This window comes from Cebus imitator, unplaced genomic scaffold (genome assembly GCF_001604975.1).
Source record: "Cebus imitator isolate Cc_AM_T3 unplaced genomic scaffold, Cebus_imitator-1.0 Scaffold78, whole genome shotgun sequence".
Lineage (NCBI taxonomy): Eukaryota > Metazoa > Chordata > Mammalia > Primates > Cebidae > Cebus > Cebus imitator.
Window position 1 is genome coordinate 5,067,033 of NW_016107393.1, and position 8,075 is coordinate 5,075,107.

Genomic DNA, 8,075 nt, shown 5'->3' on the forward strand with positions numbered 1-8,075 from the left:
TTTTTTGAGACGGAGTTTTGCTGTTGTTACCCAGGCTGGAGTGCAATGGCACGAACTCAGCTCACCGCAACCTCCGCCTCCTGGGTTCAGGTAATTCTCCTGCCCCAGCCTCCTGAGTCGCTGGGATTACAGGCACGTGCCACCATGCCCAGCTAATTTTTTGTATTTTTAGTAGAGACAGGGTTTCACCATGTTGGCCAGGATGGTCTCAATCTCTTGACCTCATGATTCACCCGCCTCGGCCTCCCACAGTGCTGGGATTACAGGCTTGAGCCACCGCACCTGGCTCAGTATCTTTTAAGTGGAGCATTTAGACCATTTACATTCAATGCTAATATTGAGATTTGAGGTACTGTTCTGGTCATCACGTTGACTATTACTAGTTACTTTGATTTCTTCATTGTGTTATTATTTTATAGGCCCTATGAGTTTTATGCTTTTAAGAGGTTCTATTCTTGTGCATATAGACCTTTTGTTTCAAGACTTAGAACTCTTTTTAGCATTTCTTGTAGGGCCAGTCTGGTAGTGACAAATTCCCTCAATATTTGTTTGTCTGTAAAGCACTTTATTTCTCCTTCATTTATGAAAATTAATTTTGCTGAATTCAAAATTCTTGGATTACAAGTTATTCTGTTTAAGGAGGTTAAAGATGGGACTTCAATCCCTTCTGGCTGATAAGATTTCTGCTGAGAAGTCTGTTATTAGTCTGATAGGTTTTCCTTTATACTTTACCAGATGCTTTTGTTGCACCACTCCTAGAATTCTTTCTTTCACATTGACCTTACATAGCCTGATGATGATATGCCTTGGTGATGTCCTTTTTGTAATGAATCTCCCAGGAGTTCTTAGAGCTTTTTGTATTTGAATGTCTAAATCTCTAAAAAAGATAGGAATTTTTTTTTTCTCATTTATTCCCTCAAAAAGGTTTTCTAAATTTTTGCTGTTTCTTCTCCCTCAGGAGCACTAATGATTCTTAGGTTTAGCCATTTTACAGAATCCCATATTTTACAAAAACTTTGTTCCTTTCTTTTATTTCTTTATCTTTGTGTGATTGGGTTAATTTTAATGCATTTTTTATACCTTAAATGTGTCTTTCATTTCCAGAAGTTCCGATTGGTTTTTCTTTAAAACATTTTCTAAAAATTTTTTTCATTCACATTCTGAGTTTTTAAAAAATTTATTTAATGTTGGTTTTTACCTTTCTCTTGTATCTCCTTGAGTAGCTTAATAGTCAACCTTTTGGATTTTTATCTGGGATTTCAAAGATTTCATCTTGATTTGGATCCATTGCTGGAGAACTAGTGTGATCTTTTGTGAGTGTTATAGAAATCTGTTTTATCATATTGCCAGTATTAGTTTTTTAGTTCCTTCTCATTTGAATAGAATATTTCTTCTTATCATTTTTGAATTTATTTTTTATTTAACTCTGTGGTTTTTTTTTCTTTTTTTCCCCTCAAGGATGTAACTTTAATGTTTATAGTTTATTGTAACCTAATTTGGCTCTGAGTGCTTTCAGTGATGAAGGCTCTCTATGATTTCCTTGTCTTTGTATGATGGCTTTCTCAGATACTGGTTGTATTAACAATGTGCTGGGTGTGTAAGTAAGTTCACCGTCGTCTGTGGGGTTAGAATGGCAGAGGTTTCATGATGCTTATCTCATTCTCCAGTGGTATACTTTTAAATTTATTTTTTCCCCAGTATTTTATTCATTGGTTTGAGCAGTTCAGGTTTCAGGCCAATAGAAGATGTCCATGAGTAAAAGCCAGCTGTAGCTAAACCAGTTAGTAAATGCAATATCTAATGGTGGGCAGTAGTGGCTGGGGAGCTTGAAGGGAAACACACTGGGGTCTTTTCAGGGAGAAGGGAGGGAGCCACCCCAGGTTCCCTACAGGGCCAATAGAAAAGTGACCTTCTTCCAGTCACACTCCTCTGACTGAGTGTTCTAGGTATTCAGATCAGACAGGCATCTCTTTTCATTTGTAGGAATTCTGATATTCCATGTAGAGATGGATTGTGACTTTATCCCTTGTGCAAGCCTGAACACAGAGGGCACTCCTCCTGTGTGAATGTAGTAACCCTGAAATGTCCCACAAAGGCTATCTACAGGTGCACCCATACTGAGCTCCCATGGGAGAAGTCCTAGCTGTGTCCGCAGTGGTGGGCAAGGGAGAGAAGTCCCCTTCTCCAAGACCCTTTATGAACACCAGGGCTGTCTGACTATTGGGGTAGAGTAGCAGACTTTCCCTACTGAGCCCAACACTGCATCTGTAGCTCTTTTGAAAGACATTTCTCACAGGTAGACATTTCTGTGACCTAAGGTTTGCCATCTGGATTCTTTTGTCCCTCTCTGCGTGGAATATCAGAATTCCTGCTCTCTTGATGTGGAGCACTCCCCCTTCCTCTAGGAGTAGGAGTCCTTGAGGGCCAGACTACTATGAATCCTGCTGCTTCTCTGGGTCTAGCAACCCAGTGGGGCTGCCACACTCCAGGCTGGTACTGGGGAATGTCTGAAAGAGATCCAGTGATGTGACCTGACTAGCCGCAGGAACCAGCACCAGCTCTGATGGAGGTGGCAGCAGAATAACATATTTTGAGAGATTTTCTTGGTATAAATATCCTTACTTGTGTTTGCTTTCTCAAATGCCCATTGTAGTAGAGTAATAAACTGGTCACATGAGCACACTCAAAACCTTCTGGTTAGCCAGGATGTTACAGGCAATGGTGATAGCTGAGGTCACTCATAAGTTTTCTTATTTCTTGGTGCTGTATTTTTCTACCAGGAGATGCTGTAATGGATTGTGTCAGTTGGCCTTCAGCAAGGAGGTGGCGCTTGCAAAAGAGCATCAACTATGGTGGCAGCAGTGGAATTTGTGCTTACTTTATGTTACCCAGGGGAGATATTCTAGTGTCTCAGGCAATGGGCAGAGCCATAGAGCTCCCCAAAGTCCCTGTTCTTTGTGTTAAGCTACCAGACAGGTGGAGGGGCAAAGCCAGGTGGGGGCTGGGTCAGGCAAGCCCATGCTCTGGCTCCCCATGTGTGGGCACAAGTAATAGCCCCAGTGGGGACCAGAGGGAAGTTCTCTGGCTTCTGGGGCAGTATTTCAGGGAGAAATACAGCTACCTCTGCTGCACAGAAGAATCCACACAGGTTGTGGGGAGTAGCAGGTGGCAGTAAGCCCGACATAGGTTCCATGCACTTAGCAAGGCAAGTCTCACACCCATAGTGTTCCACTAGCAGCAGCTACCTAGGTTCCAGGCAGCCTGTGCTCAGAACCCCAAACTGCCCTAGACCATAAACCTTCCCCTCTGAGAAAGAAACCATAGCTTTCAGGTCATGCCTCTCCTAGTCTGCCCCCTAAGCAGGGGCATCCAGCTTCTGCACCTTTGGCTACAGCACACTTTATGCCCACGGCCAAAGGGGTAGCTTGAGATTATATCACGAATCTCAGTTGGGAGCTTCTCTCTGTGACCACCACCTGAGTTAGCTGGACAACTTCCATGAGGTCCACTGTGAGGTAGGATCAGAAATGGCTTCCCTTTGTCCCCACTGGCATCTGGGAGTGCAAACAAAGCATGTCCCAATACCACTCCTTCTCATATACTCCCCATTGCTCACTAAATCAGCTCCAGCACTGGGTAGGGTTGAGGGCCTCCTCTGAGGCCTGGGTTGCCAGGTTCCCCAATGGGAGTGTATATCCTAGAGGCAATTTCTCCCCCTGAACATTCTGGGGACTTACAGTTATCTTCATAGCTCATGGTGTAGGCTGCAGCCTGCTGCTTCTTTAAAAGGGTCTGTGGTTTCTTTCAGTTTCCTGTAAGTTCCCATATTGTTTCTTGGAAAAAAGTTCACAGCATGAGCCTCTGCTAACAACTCCTTCATTTCACCACCTTAAAAAAAAAAAAAAAAAAAAAAAAGAGGCATAAGTTTAAACCAGAAGTTAATAGCCATGCCAACTTTGTCAAATTACATCACTTTCTCCTCTATAAATTGGAATAACAACATCAATCCTACAAAAGTTTAATATTTAAAATATTGTTTTTGTAAAACTCTAATATAACAATGTATCTAATAGAATGCCTAGCACATAGCTCTGTTTAATAAAATTTATTATTATACTTTGATTTTATGCAGTTAACCCTTATGAAGTTGCCAACATTTGATCTTAACCTACAAAATCTGTAATTTCAATGTTTCAGGAAAGAAGAACAGGTTAACACTCCCCTATCATGCCTTTGGGCCTAATAGCATGTATACAGCTGAGGCATTGCCACTTTGTGGAATCTAACCATTGTTTTTATAAAGTTCTATTTAGATTGCAAGAATAAGCTTTAGTGATCTACTGCACTGCACTTTGAACATGGTTAATGATATGGCTTGGATCTGTGTCCCCACCCAAATCTCATGTTCACTTATAATCCCCAATGCTGGTGGTGGGGCCTGGTGGGAGGTGATTGGATCAAGGGGGTGGAGTTGTCAGGAGTAGACTAGCACCATCTCCTTGGTGATGTTCTTGTAATAGTGAGTTATCATGAGATCCGGTTGTTTAAAAGTGTGTAGCACCACTCCCCTGTCTCTCTTCCTCCTGCTCTAGCCTTGTAAGATGTCTCACTCATCCTTTGCCTTCTGCTATGATTGAAAGTTCCCTACTTCTGCCTTGCCAGAAGCAGATGCTGCCATGCTTCCTGTACAGCCTGCAGAACCATAAGCCCAATTAAACCTCTTTTCTTTATAAATTACCCAGTCTCAGATATTTCTCCATAGTAAAATAAGGATGGCTAATACAGTCAATAATAATGTACATTTCAAAATCGCTAGAAAAATAGATTTTGAATGTTCTCACCACAAAAAAATGATGTCAGGTGATGGATATGTTAATTAGCTTGATTGAATCTTTCTATACTGTGTAAATATATCAAACCATCACATTACACACTACATAAAAATACACAATTATTTGTCAACTAAAAAATGGTACTTTCATGTGATCTAACCCATTATTATTAACAAAACTGTGCATAATTTAATCCCAATTCCAAAAGTGCCTAAGATTCTACGATTCAGGTTTAGAATCTAATGTTTATGATTTGATAAACATCAAATCCTGAGAATTTCTAAGAATTTTTTTGATTTCTAAGAATTATTTGTTTTATAGAAATAATAGCATGATAATGCAAAAGTTAGAATTCTTCTTTTTGGTTCCATACCATTTCAAATGATTAGGATTACTTCTGATATGTGGTCTATGCCTTGGGTGTAAACTCCTTGGTTAGACAGAATTCTAAAACCCGTGTGACTGGGAAGTATGCCTCACAAACTAAAGGTGGGGAAAGGTGGAAAGAAGGGAGATATATGAACAGATAAGTCGTATAGTATATCTTCCACTCCCTAGCCTTATGCTCTGACAATTAAAGCCAATTACCAAGGAGAATTCAGGTAATGATGCTAACTGATACTGTCCATGTCAGCCTGTTCTCTCAAAACAGCTGAAAACAAGTGTGAAAATAAATGGATACTTCCGTAAATCAAAAAATTTTGCAAATTGTGGCATATTTCTTACAAGTGTTGGAGCTTCAGTATTTATACTCTTCCATAGGGCAGAATTGAAATTTTCTATTATAATTACTTTCAGCTACTGAAGTCACGTGGGTCCATTTGAGGTATATGCATAGGTGCATTTTAAGACCATCTATTTCCTAACATTAAGTAAGTGTTTGACACTTTAATTATAACTCATCAAGAAAGACCATCTATTTACCTGTCTGTTATCAAAATTTCTAAATTAAAGATTGAGGAAAATGTGAATGCCAGCTATACTTAAAGGAAATAACAATAATTTACTTATGCAAGAAAATTATAGAGTACATACAATAAGCTGTGATGGATAATGCTTTGGTAAACTAATTGGATATATCAGTTGTATGATTATTCTAGAACCTGTATTTCTAACCATTCATATTAAAATAAAACAAATTCGACTACCTTGATTCTCTGCACATACTCAAAAAGACACAAGTCTTAAAAAAAAACTACCTATAAAAGTGACTACTAATAACTTATAGCTTAAAGGACAACTTAAACTATAATCTATTATGTTAGCAGAGATATGACTGTTATTGTAATTGCTCAATTATATCTGGAATGACAAAAAATAATTTGTTTTTACATGACAAACAGGCACAGGTCTGGAAATGAAAAAGTTTCTGTACTAGCAAAGCTGAGAAGATGCATCCTGAAAGATTTAATCAATTTTTAAAGATTTCCTCACAGATCAAATCAAAGGTTACTACAAAGATTTATGAATCAACATCAGTTTCATAGCATAGATCTAAGAGAGGGAGAAAACTATATCAGGAAACAAACAAAGGTGCAGCCAGTTGTCAGTCTAGAAATATGGCAACTATTTTCATTCCTATATTTGCCTTTTTGAAATGAAAATATATAAATGAAAACAGTCAGAAGTCATATAGTTAACTCAAAGAGATAAGGTCCAAATCACTAGGCAGAAGTTATGAGAAGAACACCACTGAGCTCCAACCTCCAAGTTGGGGATAGAAGCTGAGCACAGGTGCCTAGTCACAGAACCCAAAAGGTAGTTGTTTCTTGTTTCCTGCTCTTTAAAAATACAACAGAAGACAATTAATGTCTGGCCCTCTCTGGCATGGTCAGACTAGAGCCAAGTATGAGCTGACTGAGTGTTGCACCTGTACAACAAAATCAGGGCATGTTCTTATTTCCCAGAGGTCCTTGGACTGTGAGGGTATAGACAAGTCAGCAGCAATAAGACACACTGAACACTCTTGGACTAACTCACCTTGCCCAGGTGACATTTTTGCATGTTTGTTTATTTCAGGACAGGAGAAAGAGAACAAGAAATCTGAGCTGTTTGCATGGCAAGTGTGGACATTCTGTAGAAAAACAACAACAACAACAACATTTCTCATATTACTTTTAGTTGGTGGCATGAGGACTGGGCTCTAGTTCCCTCCTCAAGAAAGTAGACTGTTGGGCCTATTTAGCTCCTTGATTGAAACCAATAGGAGGGAAGCAACAAGTGAAGGGGGAAATGACTTAATTGAATAGTTTGTAACTTTGAAACATGCCATAATCCATTTCCATATTCCACAGAGAATGCATTTGCTTTTCCTTGATGATTTTCCACTCCTGCCCTGAGCATTTGCAGAGTGTAAATCAGAGACTGAGAGGCACCAACAGCCCATTCTACTCCTGGGATAAGAACAACACATGCCCCAGAGCTTCAGTTAGTGGGCTCCCAGCCTATCGACAAATGGAATTTCTAACATTTCTCTCTAGTGATTGTATCAATGGGATGATTTTCTCTGACAGGAAGTATTTTTTCTGAAATTATCTGAAGTTTCCTCTTCCAAACTCTATCTTACTGCTCACTCCCATGGTTATCTCCTTGTGCACTGGAAAACAGTATCAACCCCTCTAAAAATATTTAGACCTGGTTTGGTCAATCTATACAGTAAAATGGTTTATATTTAGCTCCTAAGTTTCTCCCATTAGTCATTCATACTTGTCACTCCCTTAGTCATTTTTGTTGGTTGGTTGGTTGTCAGTTTTATGATGCTTGACCTAAGTATGAAAACAGCATTACCAGGGACAGCTCATAAGGGTGGGGTCAGATATTTTCCTCCATAGACTATAATGAATCTACATATACCTTGGAAACCAGTCTATCTTCTTATTCTTTTTCAACCAATATTTCTCTAGCCTCATGTGATTAGTTCTGAGTTCTTTTCATTAATGAAACCTTCCCATCTTGGAAAATAGTTCCTATGGTATGTTGTTATCCCTAGAACTTAGCCCATATGCCTGGCACATAGTTAGAACTCAAGATATACTTGATGAATAAATGAATAAATAAATGATTCAAACATTACTGGTAAGATAATGATTCAAACATTATTTCCAAACTATTTTTGTCTGGATTTATAAGATTAAAATTTTTTTCCACTTTTTGTTAGGGTTTTACTTCAATTGAGATGTGTTATCAACTCAACTATTAGAGTACAATGTCATCTGGTACAGCACATATGTGCATGTTTCACAT

The 8,075-nt window shown here is 39.1% G+C and overlaps 1 pseudogene; it reads left to right on the forward strand.

The window, feature by feature from the left end:
* The first annotated feature begins 4,188 nt into the window (after positions 1 to 4,188).
* Positions 4,189 to 4,298, forward strand: LOC119471914 (annotated as a pseudogene).
* The last annotated feature ends 3,777 nt before the right edge of the window (positions 4,299 to 8,075 follow it).